At 40.6% G+C, this 16,484-nt stretch overlaps 1 long non-coding RNA gene across 2 annotated transcripts in view; it reads left to right on the top strand.

Moving 5' to 3' along the window:
* Positions 1-1,454: 1,454 nt before the first annotated feature.
* LOC138172388 (uncharacterized) overlaps positions 1,455-16,484 on the top strand; it is a 178,674-nt gene continuing 163,644 nt past the window's right edge. For both annotated transcript variants that reach the window (XR_011171110.1, XR_011171109.1), the window contains exon 1: positions 1,455-1,576. This is a non-coding gene — a long non-coding RNA (uncharacterized lncRNA). The remainder of the gene's footprint in view (positions 1,577-16,484) is intronic.

Here is a 16,484-nt window from a genome sequence, read left to right as displayed (position 1 = left end):
TCTGATTATTTCAACAACAGGGACACCAGTTTAGCAAAGGAGTGGGCGGTGGGGAGCAGAGGGGGCTCGATTCTTACTAGACCCCACCCTTCTTCCCAGTGAGGACAGAGCTTTTAACCATTAAGCTGGCTGGCTGAGCATCTCATGTGTGAACTTTTTATCAGACGGTCACTTCTGGAGGATGAAATGTGAGGAGAGCTGCCTGAGCAGGCGAGATAGAGCTGCTAGGATTGGCCTGGAAGGCATTCCACACAGCAGCCCTATTTGTGAGCTTCCACTCCCCAGAACTTGGTCTAGCCCATCTTTCAGAGTTCAGCTGCTATAATCTCATCAGTTTGGGGGCTTCCGGTCCCTTGCTCAGGGACTCACATCTGCCCTGAAACGACCACCAACCCTCCTGCTTTTGTGCTGCTAAGCAGCCTAATGAGTTAAGGGGGTGTTAGGTCTGACTGACTGCTAAAAGGAGGCATCTCTGTGTCGAATGAATTTCATTGCTTCATTTCACCTGTAACATGAGGGGGTGGAACTAAATGATTTCAGGGTCCCTTCCAGCCCTAAAACTATAATTTACTACTATTTAAAAATTAAATATTTTTAAATTAAATATTTAGAGAATCATGGCAACAGACATCCTCTGTGAATGACAGACAACTAGAGATGAGGGGCAGAGTTGACCTTATATATTAGAGAACAATCATAACATGCTCTACTTTTTTTGGGGGGGAGGGATTAAGTTACTTGTCAAGATCAAACAACTAATCAATGTCAACTGTCTGATCTGGATTTGCACTCAGGTCCTCCTGACTCCAGGTCAAGTGCTCTGTCCACTGCATAACATGTTCCTCTTAGAAAGACTATTGGGGAGGCCACTTACCTCAGATATCTCTACATGGTCAGCATGTAGAAGATATCTGTTTGAAATCCAACCATTAGATTCCCATTTCTTGGGGGTAAATATTTCCCTCTGTAAGGTCTACAAACAGACCTTTTAAAATACTTATTTTTGAACAAGATATATATATATATATATATTTTTTTTTTTTGGACATGGCCAGCAAGGGAATTTGTTTTGCTTGACTATGCATATTTGTTACAAGGATTTTGTTTTCCTTTTTTTTCCCCCATTGGGTTGGGAGTAGGAGGGAGAGAGAAAATAGATTTATTAATTAAAAAAAAAAGTCTGAATACTCCCGGGAGTGGTAATAATTTGAAGTTAATGACTTTCCTTCCTGAAGAGGGTACCCTGACAACACAGGGCAACTGAGGACTGAAGAAACTTGCAAAAAGAGGATAAGAATGCAGAGAGAGGAGGTGGCAGAAGGAGGGAGGCTTTGTCTACTTTACACATTTGTGATGGGGCTAATGTTTTGGTGTGATTAAAATCCCAGTGATGATAATGAGGCAAGTAATGAAGGCCCAGGATGCCTTGTGGGGGACAGCTGCGGAGAGTGAAGCAGTACTTAAGCTATTTTAATGCTCAGCACAGTCGTCTTTGAGAGCAAAGGATTAGAGTTTATAGGTCAAAGCCAAGACTGCCCACTATGAATGCCAGAGGGAAGAACGATTAGCAAGGAAGGTAAGAACCACTGGAAGCCTGACAAAATTTGTCCATTTGCTAAGCACCTACTTTGTTCCAAGAAAGGTTCTAGGGAGACAAAGACAAAAATGAAACAATCTGTACTTTCAAGAAACTGATGTTCTATTGGGAGAGATGTGTACACGTATAAGTAATTACACAATATCTATGAAATGATATATATATATGGTAATTTTGTTGGCACCTGGGGGTGGCAGTAGAAGCTTGGGGGACTGTGAAGGACCTTAGGTAGGAAGGAGTGTTTGAGCTGATCTTTGAAGTATAAAGTTGGGTTGAAACCATCTCACTGCATTTTCACTCTGATATCTTAAGGAGGTGAGAGCACATCTCAATCAATCAATCCTCAATCAATCAAAAGACTTTAGAACAAATGTGAAGTCTTTGAAAGCCATTGGAGAAAGTGATTAATGTCAGGAAAATCTGTTCTAATAGGTTTGGCAGTTTGATCATACCTGTAAGAATTGTCTTGTGTGTGTGTGTGTGTGTGTGTGGCAACTGGGGTTAAAAGTGACTTGCCCAGGGTCACCCAGCTGTAAGTGTCAAGAGTCTGAGGTTGAATTTGAGCTCAAGTCCTCCTGACTCCAGGGGCAGTGCTCGCTCTACCCACTGTACCACCTAGCTGCCTCTCCAGGATTGTCTATAAATCACCAGTCAAATGCAAAAGGAAAAAGAATTCCAGATATTGAGGAGCAAAGGTGGGACTAAACTGAGGCAAAGAAGGGAGATATTGAGGAGGAACATCTGCAATACAGGCATTTTGGAGAAGAAAACCCAGGCTGGGGGTGGGGGGGGGGGAGAGGCGGGTCAGAAGAAAATATCTGCCCTTTCTTCAACTGCCCCTTTTGGTGCCTGTCTGTTGGCTGCTCTTTCATCAACTAACTGTTTCTAGTAACTGAATTTTGCTTCAACCCTAGAGAGATCAGAGGTTAACGTGAACTAGATGTAAATGTAAAGTTAGGCAGAGAGCCCGATCTCTGGCTAGATGTTAGGAATTTTCCTAAATGGGGGCCTGAACTGATTGTGGCTGAACTCAACTTCTCATTTAAAATAAATTCTCTAAAGCTGGAGAAGAGGGAAACATTCGTACCCTAGAGGCCATTATATCAAAATGTTGCTGTAATGGGGTGTTACAGAAGGCGGCTGGGGAGGCGAAGAGTCAGAGGTAAGGAGGGAGTGCATTCCAAGCTTGGGTTTTTTTTTTTCCCTGTGCAAAGGAATGGAGATTATACTTGGAATTTCATGTGTGAATGACAGCAAGAAAGCCAGTTTGGCAGGACTATGGGGCAAGGGAAGGGGAATAATGCATAATAAGCATGGAGAGGTAGGTTGGAAAGGTTTGAGATACTATACAGAGGAGTTTGTATTTGACCTTAGAAATAATGGGGCGTCAGTAGACTAGTCTGAGGAGGGGAATGACATACTCAGATCCGTGCTTTAGGGATATCACTTTGACAGTTATCTGGAGGATGGATTAGGAGGAGGAAGAGATTTGAGCCAAGCAGATTAATTAGGAGGCTATTGTAATAGTCCAGGTGAGGAGTGAGGAGGACCTGAACTAGAGTGATTGTAGGGGTGGAGAGAAAGGGATAGATGTGAAAGTTGTTGCTGGGGGTAGAATGGACAAGATTTGGGAAATGATTGGAAAAATGGGATAGGGAAAAGTAAAGAATAGAGAATGCCTCTCAGGCTGCAAAGGTTGTCATGCAATCATTTCAGTCATGTTAGACTCTCAGGGACCCCATTGGGGTTTTCTTGGCAAAAATATTGGAGGGATTTGCCATTTCCTTCTGCAGCTCATTTTACAGATGAGGAAACTGAGGCAAACAGGGTTAAGTGACTTGCCCAGGGTCAAGGTTAATACTGTATTTTTCCTAAGTAAGGGAGCATTAGCAAGGTACAGTCTGCCTGGATTTAGAGTCATAATACTCAAGTTCAAATCTGGACTCTGCCACTTACTAACTCTGGGAGCCTGGAGAAGTTTCTTAGACTCTCTTTGCCTCAGTTTCCACATCTATAGGCTTAGACCAGACAGATGATCTCTAAGGTCTAGCATCCAGTCCTTCAGTTCTTCCTTGAGTAAAGTCATCATCCACAAGAGGAGGAATGGAATGCAAACCAGAAGCTTTTCCTTGGTATGCTTGGTTTTTTTTCTTCATATATATTATTTGATATCAAGGATTCAGTCTCAGATGATACTCTCATGTACTGAAACTATCAAGAAAATGGCGTTCTCTATTACTTTGACATGAGTTACTAGTTGATTTATAATGGCAAACTATTTGGGAAATATTCCTATGAAGTACCCAACAGAGCTAATTACCACATGCCATGAAAGAAATTCAGCCTCATCATTTTGTTGTTTTGTCTTCTGTTTGTAGCCTGGAAAGCAAAATAGGCAAAAGAAATCAGTCTTCAGACCACTGAGTGCCCACTTGCCTAAAATGTTAGAGATTCATGCTTCAGTTCAGGTTAGATTTGCTAATCTCCAAGGCTGGATTATTTTGTACTTCGGTGCTCACTTTTGTGGCACTCATTTATTATTGTTACACTGTACAGTTTTAACAATTGATCTTTCTAGGAATTTCAGCCATTGTAACACAGGAATGGTTTTCTTCTGCTAGCAGTTGGCAGTTTTTTCTTTTTCCTTGAAAAACCTCCTTTCCGTTCTTCATCCTCTACTACGATACCCCTCCTCCTAATCTCTGACCCTTGATTCCACTTGTGAGTGGACTGGAAAAGTAATCTTGCTGAAGTCTATTTCTAGTAACACTTCACTTACCTGGAGGTTTCTTATTTGATAAATTCAACTATTCAAAAAAAAAAAGTAAAGAATATGGGAAAAAAGTTCTTCCTTTTCCCTTACTTCCCTCCCCCCAAGGCCTCTGGGAAACTGAATTCTAAGTCTCAAAATCTGAATACTGAAACTTACTCCCAGGGGAACCACAAGTTCCCCTCCCTTAGAGACTCTTTACTGTCTTCTTGGATTTCCTTTAAAGAAAGCGTGCTGTTACAGTTTCCTACTCCAAGATGGACAAGAAGCTGAAAATGAGAAGAGTGTGTGTGTTTGGGATCATTTCTGCATGTTAACAGCAGCAAGAGGTGCCTGACAGCAAGGGAGAGGACAGAAAGTTAATGAACAGCAGGCACAAATAAACATTCAAAAAACATGGCCACTTCAGTGGCTGCTGAGGCCAGTGCTCCATGAGAATATAGAGTATTAATGGATGTTAACAATGAGGACTGCGGCTTAGCAAAAAAGAGTTAAATTATATTTACACTATTCTGTTAAAAATAAGACGGAGATACAGGCGATACATTTTAGGAAAATTCCCATCCCAAATGGTTAAAATAGCTAGTTCTGTGACAGTGGCATTTGTCCTGGACTCAGGAAGACCTGAGTTCAAATACCATCTCAGACACACTAGCTGTGTGACCCTGTAGTGTCAATGCAATATTTACAGTGCCCACGATCACAATCAAGACCGTGACTATAGGTATTGCATGATGTTCTATTGCAAAATATACCAGACTCTCCAGTTGAGGACAGAACTGAAGCATTTATTCAGACACCAGAAAACGGAATCCCCAAACCAGTAAGCCTATTCTATCATACTAACAAAGATATTCGAAGCCATAATAATGCTGAGAGCCACAGCATCCTTCAGCCTTCCCACAAACCAATATAAGATCAATATTTACTCACAAACCTCTCTATCTCCTTAATGAACATCTTCCCTCTCCCCTAGTGTCTAGCTAGCTCTGACCAGCTTCCTGTGGGCTCTGCTGCATGCTTTAGCATATTCCCTCCATCACAGGCTCCATGTGATTAATTCAGCCTATTAGGGGGCAGAGTTTACTTTCAAAGCAGGGGAGGTTTTCAAACTCCTCCCTAGGTCTATTAAGGAGCAGGGAAGATCTTCAAATTCCCATTCCCATTACAGACACTGGGCAAGTTACTTAATCTCTGTCTGCCTCAGTTTCCCCATCCATAAAGTGAGGATAATAACATCACCTCTATGTCAGGGTTGTTGTGAGGATTAATAAAGTGCTTTGCAAAATTTACAGAGCTATAGAAATGCTGATTATTAATTATTTAATTAAAACTTAGAAGGAAGCAAGCATTTATTAATCACCTATATGATAGGTACTGTCCTACGCATACAGTGGAGTTCTTAATCTAAAGTTTGTGAATAGATTTCAAGGGGTCTATGAACTTAGATGGGGAAAAATAACTTCTTTATTTTTACTAACTTCTAATTGAAATTTAGTATTTCCTTTAATTATGAATAAAAAAACCCCATTATTCTGATGAGCCCATAGATTTCACCAAACTGCTGAAGAGGTTATGACACAAAAAAAGATTCAGAACTCTTGGGAGAAAGAAAGACAAATTTTGGCACTTAAAAATTTAAGTTTCAGTTTTCTGGATAACTCCTTTGTATGGACTACTCCATTAATGTTAGATAAATGAAGTGTTACTGTATATGAAGAGGTTTCCAAGATGCTAGTGAGTGTTAATGCTGACCTGTACCATGTGAGACCTTGAAGCTTCTCAGCAGAAATGACAAGCCTCTGGTGAGAGCCCTTATTTATGAACGGAGCTGGTGGGTGGGTGGATATGTGAATCCATGTATCTCGAAGAATGTGAGTGCTGTCTGTGCTGGTCATGGCAAGATGATGAGTGCCATCTAAAGATACAGTTAATCTCCTGATGCATTTGCAGCGTCCTCTCCCCACCCCTCACTCTCTCTGTACTTGAATTGCACATAGTAGGTGCTCAGCACATTTTTTTTATTTGCTTTGAAAACAGAACTTTCTGAGATGAAAGGTTGTGAGAGGCTAGAACTAGTTCCTGAGAAAGAGTGGAGATTTTTCTATTACAAGCAAAACAAAAAAATAAATGAAAACCAAAAAAACCCTCCAAAGATCCATTCCCATCTATCTAGAAGGGCTGGTCACAATACTGTTAAAGGCTTGAGGGACAGAACACCTTTACTGTGCTATAAGAAATGAAGATGTAGATGCTTTCAGAGAGCTATGGAAAGACTTACATGAACTACTATGGAGGAAAGCAAGCAGAATCAGAAAAACAATTTGTATTATAACATCAGTACTATAAAAATGAACAACTTTGAGGACCTTAATAAACAATGGAGAAAGAAGTGAATAGAACCAGGAGAACAATTTATCCAAAACAACACCATAAAAGCAAACAGCTTTGAAATTGTTAAAAAACACTATGGTCATTACAATGACTATTCATGATTCCAGAGGACTGACGATGGCTTTTCATATCAAAAAAGTGATATATTTAGGATATGAAATGAGACATCTGATGGAATTTATTTTATTTGACTTTGCATATTTATTACAAGAAATTAGCTTTTTTTTTTCTAATGGGGTTGGGGGTTAGTTGGGAGAGAAAATAGATTTCTGTTAATTTTTAAAAATGAGAGTTGAGGGGTACCATAGATGTGAAATGTTGCAGGAACTTTCAAATGAGGTCACTGTATTATTAGTTTTATTTAATTCTTTATTTGTTACAAGAGACCTCTCATAAAGTAAGAGTAATCGATAACTATTTGTACTATAACAAAACATATTAATAACACTGGAAGTTAAAAAAGCAATCTCCATACAGTTTAGTGAATTCACAATTGTAAAGTTCTCCAAAGAAGACAGTAAAAGTTAAAAATGTGAAAAACAGCTTTAAAAAGAGGGAAAAAAGCACCACTTTCATCTGAATTGGTTCCTTATTGATCTCTATGTTGCTCTTAATTATCCTCTCCTCCTTTGCAACCTGGAACATGTAGCATTCCACATCCCATTAAGATGACTCTTTGAACGGATCTATGCCAATTTTCTTATTTTACAGATGAGGAAAACCAAAGCCCTGCTAAGTTACTTTTCCAGGGTCATGAAGCTAGTAAATGATGGAGTCGCCATTTGAATCTGAGCCCTTTGCTTCCAAATCTAGCATTCATTTCATTGTAGCTCATTATAGCAAGTAACAATTTTAATAGATCATTTTTTAGTTTTCTGAGAAGAGTTATCAGAGGCTAGAACTAATTCATGAGTAAGACTGCATAAAGTTGGTATTTGGGGGGAATATTTGTAAATTTTTGCCCCTGGTTGGAACGATTAGCCTTTTTTCTGCCAGACATTGCTCTAGCTGTATTCCAAGATAAACAGCAGAGGAATATGGCCAAATTGTCTTCCAGAAGAAGATGAACTTGAATTTAAGAAGATCTTAGGTTTTGGACAAAGTGAATACTTGCTCTCAAGTTATACCTTTTCTCACAAAACAACAAATATTTTTAGTTCCTCAAACTACTAACAGCAATAAAAATCTTCACTTACTTTTCCTCAAATGGTTTCTTCTTCTCCACTGTCTTCCAAAAATCCAAGATTCTTTCTTTGGGCACACTGCACAAAATCACACAGATTAAAGGTCAGAGGTCTAGCCAATGAAACTGACAATCACTTATAGTTTGGTGTGAATTAGTTGTGGTCTTCTTAAGTCTACTTTCAATCACACTGAGGGAATGGGGCTTTGAGTGGGAGGTAGAGGAGTGGCAATGGGGAGGATTGGGGTGTTATTTTCATTCTTTTGGGTAGCTGTATGTAGCATGAAGTCAGTGGTTGCCTTGGAAACTTGCTAGAGAAGGGGAAGAAATAGGAGGAAGGAGGGCCACAAAGGGAAATGGGGGAGCTGCAAAGTTAACTTTGCCTAGTTCTGGTCCTATGGCGTGTCCCATGATGCTTTTACCTTCTTGGTTCCTTGGTCTGTGAGATATATTTAGAAGTGTGTGTGTGTGTGTGTGTGTGGTCAAGGAAACACTCTAAAAACCCAAGGTACAGAGTAGTTACTGCTTTTTAGATGTGGAAGGAATTTCCATACCAGGAACTCCCTAAACCAAATCACATGTGTGAAGCAGCAGCAGCAACAATGAAACCCTTACTACAAAATCTGTCATTTAAGGTAGGAAGGGAGGGAAGTGGTTGGAGGTGATCAAATATACTAACTTCTCAATGATAACTTCAAGAAGTGTCAAGGTCAGGAAAAGAAATTAAGATACACAGTCATAGATGTCTTTCCCCATTTCTATCACTTGGAGATATTTTGTCAGCTTTGCCTAGATATGACACTGGTATGTTTGTTGAAAGCAAAATGCTTATGTTATATGAACCTAGTGGCAGAGAGTGGGACTTGGCTGGCTAGGGCAAACTGGTCTCTCTTGTTTCTTCTTCCTTTCTCCCTTTCTCTTCTCTCTTTCTTACTTCCTTCTCCCTATTGATTCCTTTGAGGTGTCAGTTAAAACAAGGCTAGGACATTTTCTTTCTCAGTGGTATTATATTTTTAGAGGGGACCCTTGACAATCCTCAAAGAAGGAATGATGGGTAGAGAGAGGAATATTTTTGACCAAAGAAGACCTTTCCCCTCAAGTCACACCACTGCAGGAATCTGTTCCCTCCTCATAAGGTCAGTCTTATGGGGATGAACAGGAGAAGGCAGGGGCAACACTAGCTCATAGGCATTTGGAATCAAGGCCCATTTTGGATGCCGACTTGAATTTCTGCAAGCCAAATGATTGCTTTAAGCTCTTTCCAGGGCTCATCTGATCAAATCAGATTCATGGGACACAAATGTTGCATACTGTGTGAAGCTGTGAATGAATAGAGTTGTCTTGTTATAATATTAGAACTCTAACCAGACACTGACCTCCCAAGATGTGGTGCCAAAAGATTAATTATTGGATGAAATTTGGATTTGTGACGTCAATTTGGTTTTAAAAAAAGAGTTGTGAGCAATGCAGTGACAGGCAGGCAAAGGGCTTGTTGTAGCTAAGTCTAAATAAACAGAATGATAGGAATGAATTCCACATATAAATAGACTGCAACTCTCTCCACAGCCAAGATAAAACCCAGAGCAAAGCAGAACCTTGACTTCTAATGGTCACGAAGCCACATCAACAGCCACAGGAAGGTTTCATTGCCCTTGAGAAGAGGCAGCAAATAATTCTGATAAGATTGGACCATTTTCGTGAAGCTCCCATGCTATATTGTTCGAAACTGAGCCCTTGGCTCCAGGTTTGACAAGACAAAAGTCCTGTTTTCTTTTAGTCTGTGGGAAAACAACAATTAAAAAAAATACAACCTTTTATTTCTTTACTTAAATTCAGAAAGTATTTATTCAACACCTTCTATGTGTAAGACAAAATGATGAAAACAAACCAGTCCTTGCCTTCAAGGTGTTTATATTCTATTGTTGTGACAAAGCATTGAGGGTAGAAGGAAATACCTGCAGGTGCTTCTTTACCTGGCAAAGATTTCCTATCATCAAGTTATGCCAGTGGGCATGCCCATGTTCCATGTGAAAATGCCCCAGAGTTGCTTCTAAAGGCCCATGTCTTGTAAACTTGTCAAGTTGTTTGGGAGAATTTGTTAAATTGCTCTGGTAGTTCTCTTTTCCACCTACCCTTGCCCTTTATCCCTATAAAAATACCCCAAACAAACCAAAAAAATGAAATACCTTCCCTCAAGAAACTTATTGCCAACTCAATGTTGCCTGTATGATAAGGTGAGAGACCAGACAAGTACACAAAGAAATTAGATTTATGGTAAACTGTGGTAGGAGTAAATCAGAGATCCAGCTCAATTGCTGTAAGAAAATTTGAGGGAATATATCATGTTAAACTGAAGTACAGGAATCTCAATGATATCCTTGGATGGAATACAGATCACTGGTCAGAATATGGGTAAACGATGAATCCTAGAAGGCATTCCAAACTGTTGTGTGAATCTGAGCTGAAAACATGTATATGTTAATGAAATATTGTGCATCAGATTCTGTTTGGAGTCTAAAGTTGTTTTTCTTAAATAGAATTATAATCATGTGCCATCCTTCCTAAGATGATGAAATGGACTCACTGTCAGCAGAGTAGGCCCTTGGGTCTGTTTTGCTGGTCGTGGTGATGGATTTCCCTAGACCTTTCCACATGCTTTTGCCTCGTGCCCTTGGGCACACACTTGTTAAATGGCTGGTTGGATTTGAGCAGTCTGGGGCCATAGAAAAGCTCAAATCTGGAAATGCCTCAAAGAGGGCTCCAAACCACAGCTTTGGCCTCCCTATCCCTGTGCTCTCACCACCTGAGCAGGCAAATCCAGGGCCCAACAGCATTCACACTGAAACTGAACTATAACTGGAAGCAGGGACATGTCCTGATTAACAGGAAAATTGGATCATAGACCTAGAACTAGAAGCGGCTTTAGAGATTGTCTAGTCCAACCTTCTCATTTTACAACTCAAGGAATGGAAACACAGAGAAACTAATTGACTTGCAGGTGAGGTTAAAAAAGATAAGGGAAAAATGACAGATAATTTGTAGGATTTATGTAACATGGTTAATTTTTGCTCTGATCTCTTAGCACCAACTCTGTTATATCTATCCCTCAGGACTCTCAGGACCCTGAGCTGGGTCGTGGGTACCTCTTTTCTTTGCTGTCAGTTTGGGAACCCACTGTCTGTTTTCTCTACATTTTAAGGGGGCAAGTAACTAGTATACCAGTTCCATCTAATCACGTAATATCAGACAGGTTTTAAAAGGAATATTTATTTCATAGATATAGCATAAAGAAATATAGAAACATTTCCTTAAGCACCTACACCACCTCATTCTGTGGAGGAGGAGACTAGATCTGCCAATTAGCTAAATTCCTACATAGCTCTAGTCTCCCAAATTCATGGTCCCATTTCCTTTGGACTTGAGTCTGGAACCCATGCTTCAGCACATCACTGCTGAAATGACTGCAACATCTGTCTTGGATTCCTGGGTCCCCAGATCTTCTTCGCTCTTGCTTCCATACCAAACTGAAGGCTCGACTCCCTTTATCTGTAATGGAAAAGAATAAACAGAAAGACCAAAGACCCTGGTCCATTTTTCGGGGTCATCAGAGGGATGAGAGGAAGGTCCTACTACCTTTCACCCCACATCATGGTTTTTGCACTTGAAACCTAAGTGAATGACCCTCCCGCACACCCTATTCTTGCTTCTTTAGAAATGAGCGCTTGACCCAAATAATTTTGAAGATTTTGACAATCTTAACATGCAGCCAATGGAAAAAGATTCCTCTCCATCACCGCCTGAGTAGGCAAATCCAGGGCCATTGGTAAGCCAATGCAGATTATCCATTAACATATCTGTTTTCATGATTCTCCTAGAAGTAGGCTCCTAGCATATTCAGCTTAGAAGACTGGATGACATCATCTTAGCAAACTGATAGTTGCTGCACATGGATCAGACCCCTTCCCCATCCCCTATTACACAGACATAATAGAATTAGTGATAAAGGTTATTTATACCAAAATCTCACTTTAACAATGAGGATATTGAGGCCTACAGAAGTTTAGTAACTGAAAATTTCTAGACAGTATTAATGGTTTTAAAAACCAGTTATTTATATACAAGAAAACTGAGAACCGAAGTTTATATGATAAGCTGGGATCTAAATCCCAGGTTGTCTGACTTGAAATCTAGCTCTATTTCTCTTACATGCAGCAGCACCTAGACACAATGGCTCCAGCATTTCTTTGGGTTCCAGAGAAATTTCATAGACCTACCACCTTTTGAACACGCATTATTCTACAAACATTTATTGCATTCTTAATGTGTGTGGTGATGATGCAGCACTGTAAGCTGACGTCCAGGATTGCTTACATGATTCTCTGCTCCATAACTTACTGCCTTCGCTGATTCACAGAATACTTGTGTTCTGTATATCTGGAGCTATCCCTAGAGGATGCTGTGTCAGGCTGACCCTCAATATTAGCTGAGCAGTGAGGGGAGAGGACACACAGAAAGCAGGGGTCTGCTACATACAGGGTGCTAAAAAACAAACCATGTAAGTAAGGTTAGTTAGTATGTCTCATCATCAGCCCTTATTGCTTTTTCTACCATTCATCTCCTCGGACTGCCTTTTTGTGACTTTTGATATTCTTTTAAAGCTACCCTTGATAGTCTTTTAAACTTTATTTCACATATATAAAAATGGTGTGTGTGTGTGTGTGTGTGTGTGTGTGTAAAAGGATGTGTGTGCTGGGGTAACAGAATCAGTGCATGATGTGATTGCTCCATCCTTGAATCCTCTAAGAATGACCTTAATGATGACTGCTGGAATCTGAGTCCTGTTGGGAAAGTCAAGATAATTATTGCCTCCCCCCCTCCACTACTCTCTCCTTTCCTCTGATCTGTCTGTCTCTGTTTCTGTCTCTCTTTTCCCCTCCCCCCCAAGCAGTTTTGTCTAATTGCATGGGTGAATACAGGGATAGGGAAGAGGCCTGTACTTTTTTTCAATATAGGCAACTTTCAGATGAGGAACCTTCCTCTACCAAAGCATGTTGGCACCTTTTCTGTTCAATTTATAGTCTTAGAGAGTAGCCTGGGGGGCCCTGAGAAGTTAAATGATCTGAGAGGGTCCCTCAGCCTATATGTATGAGGGGGAAGGGAGGGAGAATTTGAATTCATATCTGGCACCCAGGCCAGCCTTCTATCCATTACATCTGGGCTGTTTGTCAAGTGCATACAGTTAGTCCCATGATTCCAGTCCCTTGCATTAGACCAGACCTGGAGAGTCAAATCAATCAATCAATCAATCAATCAATCAATCAATCAATCAATCAATCAACACTTATTAAGTACAAAGAGTGAAATGATTCCTACTCTCAAGGAGCTGTCTCCATCTAGAGAAAATTCAAGAAATCAGGTCAGTTTTGAGCTTGACCTGGGGTCTAAATGGACCTGGCCACCATGACCCCTTCACACAAGGTCCAGAGATGACCCTAAGAGTATCAGATGGGACCAGAACACTAGGATCTCCTTGGAATGGACCAAGCTCCTCAGTTTAAACTGGGAATTAAATTGTCCCCAGGATCAGTCCAGGTCAGGCCAGGGCTTCTGGGGCCGCTCCAGATCCAACAGACGCTTCCTCCTGCCCCTACCTACCCCAGTCTGGACATTCATGCTAGACAGTGAGAAGTCCCTCCCTCCCTCCTTCTCTTTAGGGCCTTATGCCAAACATGTGTCACCAGAATGGGACCTTCCCCAGGTTCCCTCAGAAGTGAAAGGAGAGTCTCAAGGCAGAAATAGGAAGGACTATGTTCAGGGCCACCAATCTGAGTGAGATCCAAACATGTCCTTTCTTCCCCTGACTGTCTGGAAGCATTTTAGCACCTTCCCTGTACATATTTTCCCAGTGATCCGGATGAGAGAGTGCGCGCCTGTGGTTTACACATTGGAGTTTATTGCCTTTCTTGTAAAAAACCGGTAGCAGGGATGGAGCCTGTCCAGTCTCCGAGAACATTCTCCTCGGTGCCGAGTCTCTGGGACAGCTTTTGATGTTCTCTCATTTACAGCCCAAGGTAGGTTTCATGTATTTCAGCTGGCACTGGAGCATTTCCCCATGACTCGCCTGTCTTTTAAGGACAGAAGGCTGAGATCATGGGACAGTAAAAGCAAGCCATGCTAAGTGTAATCCTCACCAGCAGCTCCACTCAGTTGTGGAGTGTCTAAGGCACAAGACTCAGCCTGAAAGGGCGATGGGATGGGAGAGCAAAAGGTACAGGGTCACAAGAGAGATCACAGATTAGAACTAGAAGGAAGCTGGGAAGTCAACCTCCTCATTTTATAGATGAAGAAACAGAGAAGGGAAAGACTTTTCCAAGGCCACTTGGGAAGAGATTAGGGCTGGTATTTGAGCCTTCTCAGACTTCAAGTCCAAAGTTTTCCTCTGAGAGTTCAAGTAATTGTCAATTGATAGATATTTGTTAAGCACCTACTAGTGAGAGGCAAAAAAAAACTTTCCTGCCCTCAAGAAGCTTGTATTCTATTGAGAAAACAATAGTTAAACTTGGGAAGGAGATGTTGTTTTTAAGCAACTGGTGGTAGTTGCTTTAGAAAGGTGGCCTATTGAATTTTCCTGTGTTATATGGATCCCTGCATCCAGAAACTGTTTTCAAGGGCATACTGTTTAAATAAGCATGATAATAAATGACTGACATTCATTTCAAAGGTAATTCTCTTTTGGGGGCTTTGTTCCCATGTGTAGATGGAGAAATAAGTAATTTAAATGGCTTGCCTGATTCCCACAGTAATTGGCCTATGCTATGGGAACTAATCCACACATCTGTTATTGGAGAGGCAGCATGGTAAGGGGAAAAGAATGCTGAATTTGGAGTTAGAGAATCTGGGTTCAAATCTTGGATCTGCCAGTTACTACCTAGTGATCTCGGACCAGTCAGCCTTTCTGGGTTTCTGTCCCTGATCTATCATGCTTCTTCTAGGACTGTAGTGGCTACCCATTCCTTCCAGGATCGAGCACAAAATCATCTATTTGGCATTCAAAGCTCTTCATAACATGCTTTCTCCTACCCCCACCTTTTCAGTGTTATTACAAGTTATTCCCTGTGTCCACCTTGATCCAGTGACACTGGCCTCCTGTCTGTTCCATGAACAAAATACTCCATCTCTCAACTCCAGGTCTTTTCTTTGGCTCTTTCCCTATGCTTGGAATGCTCTCTTTTCTCATTTCTGCCTTCTGGCTTCCCTGGCTATCTTCAAGTCCCCACTAGATCCTTTTCCAACCCTTCTTAATTCTAGTATCTTCCTGGTTTTAAATTATTTCTTATCTGTTTTGTATATAGCTTGTTTGTACATTTATTCCTTGTTACCTACTTCATTAGATTGTAATCCCCTTGAGGGCAGGAACTGTCTTTTGCCTCTTTGTGCATTCCCACAGAGTTTAGTACAATGCCTGGCACATACTAGGTGCTTAACAAATGTCTTTTGACTGAATTTGACTTTATGATAGTAATTACATTATTATCTAAAAAAAGGTAAACCAGAGTGACTTCCCTAATTGTATGTATTGCTTGGTCTAATACTAAATTAAATTTGCATTCCTGGAGAACATCTATTAAATGAAGGCTTTAGGTAGTAGCTGAGAAGAGTACTATGTAGCAAGGAAGAAAGCAATCTGGGCTAGAAAATTTTCAATGGATAGATCACACATGAAAAATTTAGAGTCAACCGAATTAAAAATGTATATCTTTCATTTTTGAATTGTTTTCATTTTTCAGCACATCCTTTTCTATTCCCAAAGAATAGCCATTATACCAAAGAATAGAAAAGAAAGAAAAAAAAAGCATTTCAGTAAAACTAATCAACACCTTAATCAAATCTGATAGTATAGGCTGTATTACATCTCTATAGTCTCCTATCTTTGTAAAGAAGGGAAGTAGATATGTTTTCATATCTCTTCTTCAGGACCAAGCTTGGTCATGATAATTATGCAGCTAAATTATGATTTAGTTTTGATTGTCTTATGGTGGTATTAGTTTTTTTCTTTTTACATTGTCACAGGCATTGTGTACGCTTCTTTTCATGGTTTTTCTTTCTTTGTTGTGCATCAGTTCACATCACCTTCTAGTGCTTCTTTGAATTCTTCCTATCAGTCATTTCTTTAATCTTCCTTGTCACCAAAATAACTTTCTTTCTGTTGTTGGCTCATTTCCCCAGTCTTTTTATTGACTTTTAACCATTTGTTGGGATAGGACTCTTCTTTCAGGGTGGAACTGTCCCAAGCTCCAGGGGTTTTATGCAGCTGTTTTCAGATACCTAGGGACCTCTAAGTTTTCAGTTCTTCTCAAGTGGTATGATCTAAGGAGAGGTGTTTTCTACTGTCCTGGTCTGTGCTCTGGTCTGTGAGCTACCACAAGCACTCTTTTCTGCCCTGGAACTGTGAGGAGGGCTCCCTTTATGCTGCTGCCATGAGTTCTGCTATGTTAGTGCTACTCTTCACTGGAATTGCCACCCAGGATTGGGACCCAGAT

The sequence above is a fragment of the Petaurus breviceps genome, unplaced genomic scaffold (genome assembly GCF_028583685.1).
Source record: "Petaurus breviceps papuanus isolate PSGF00001 unplaced genomic scaffold, PetGlider_PUasm1.0 128, whole genome shotgun sequence".
Lineage (NCBI taxonomy): Eukaryota > Metazoa > Chordata > Mammalia > Diprotodontia > Petauridae > Petaurus > Petaurus breviceps.
This window is presented reverse-complemented; position numbering and strand designations above follow the sequence as displayed.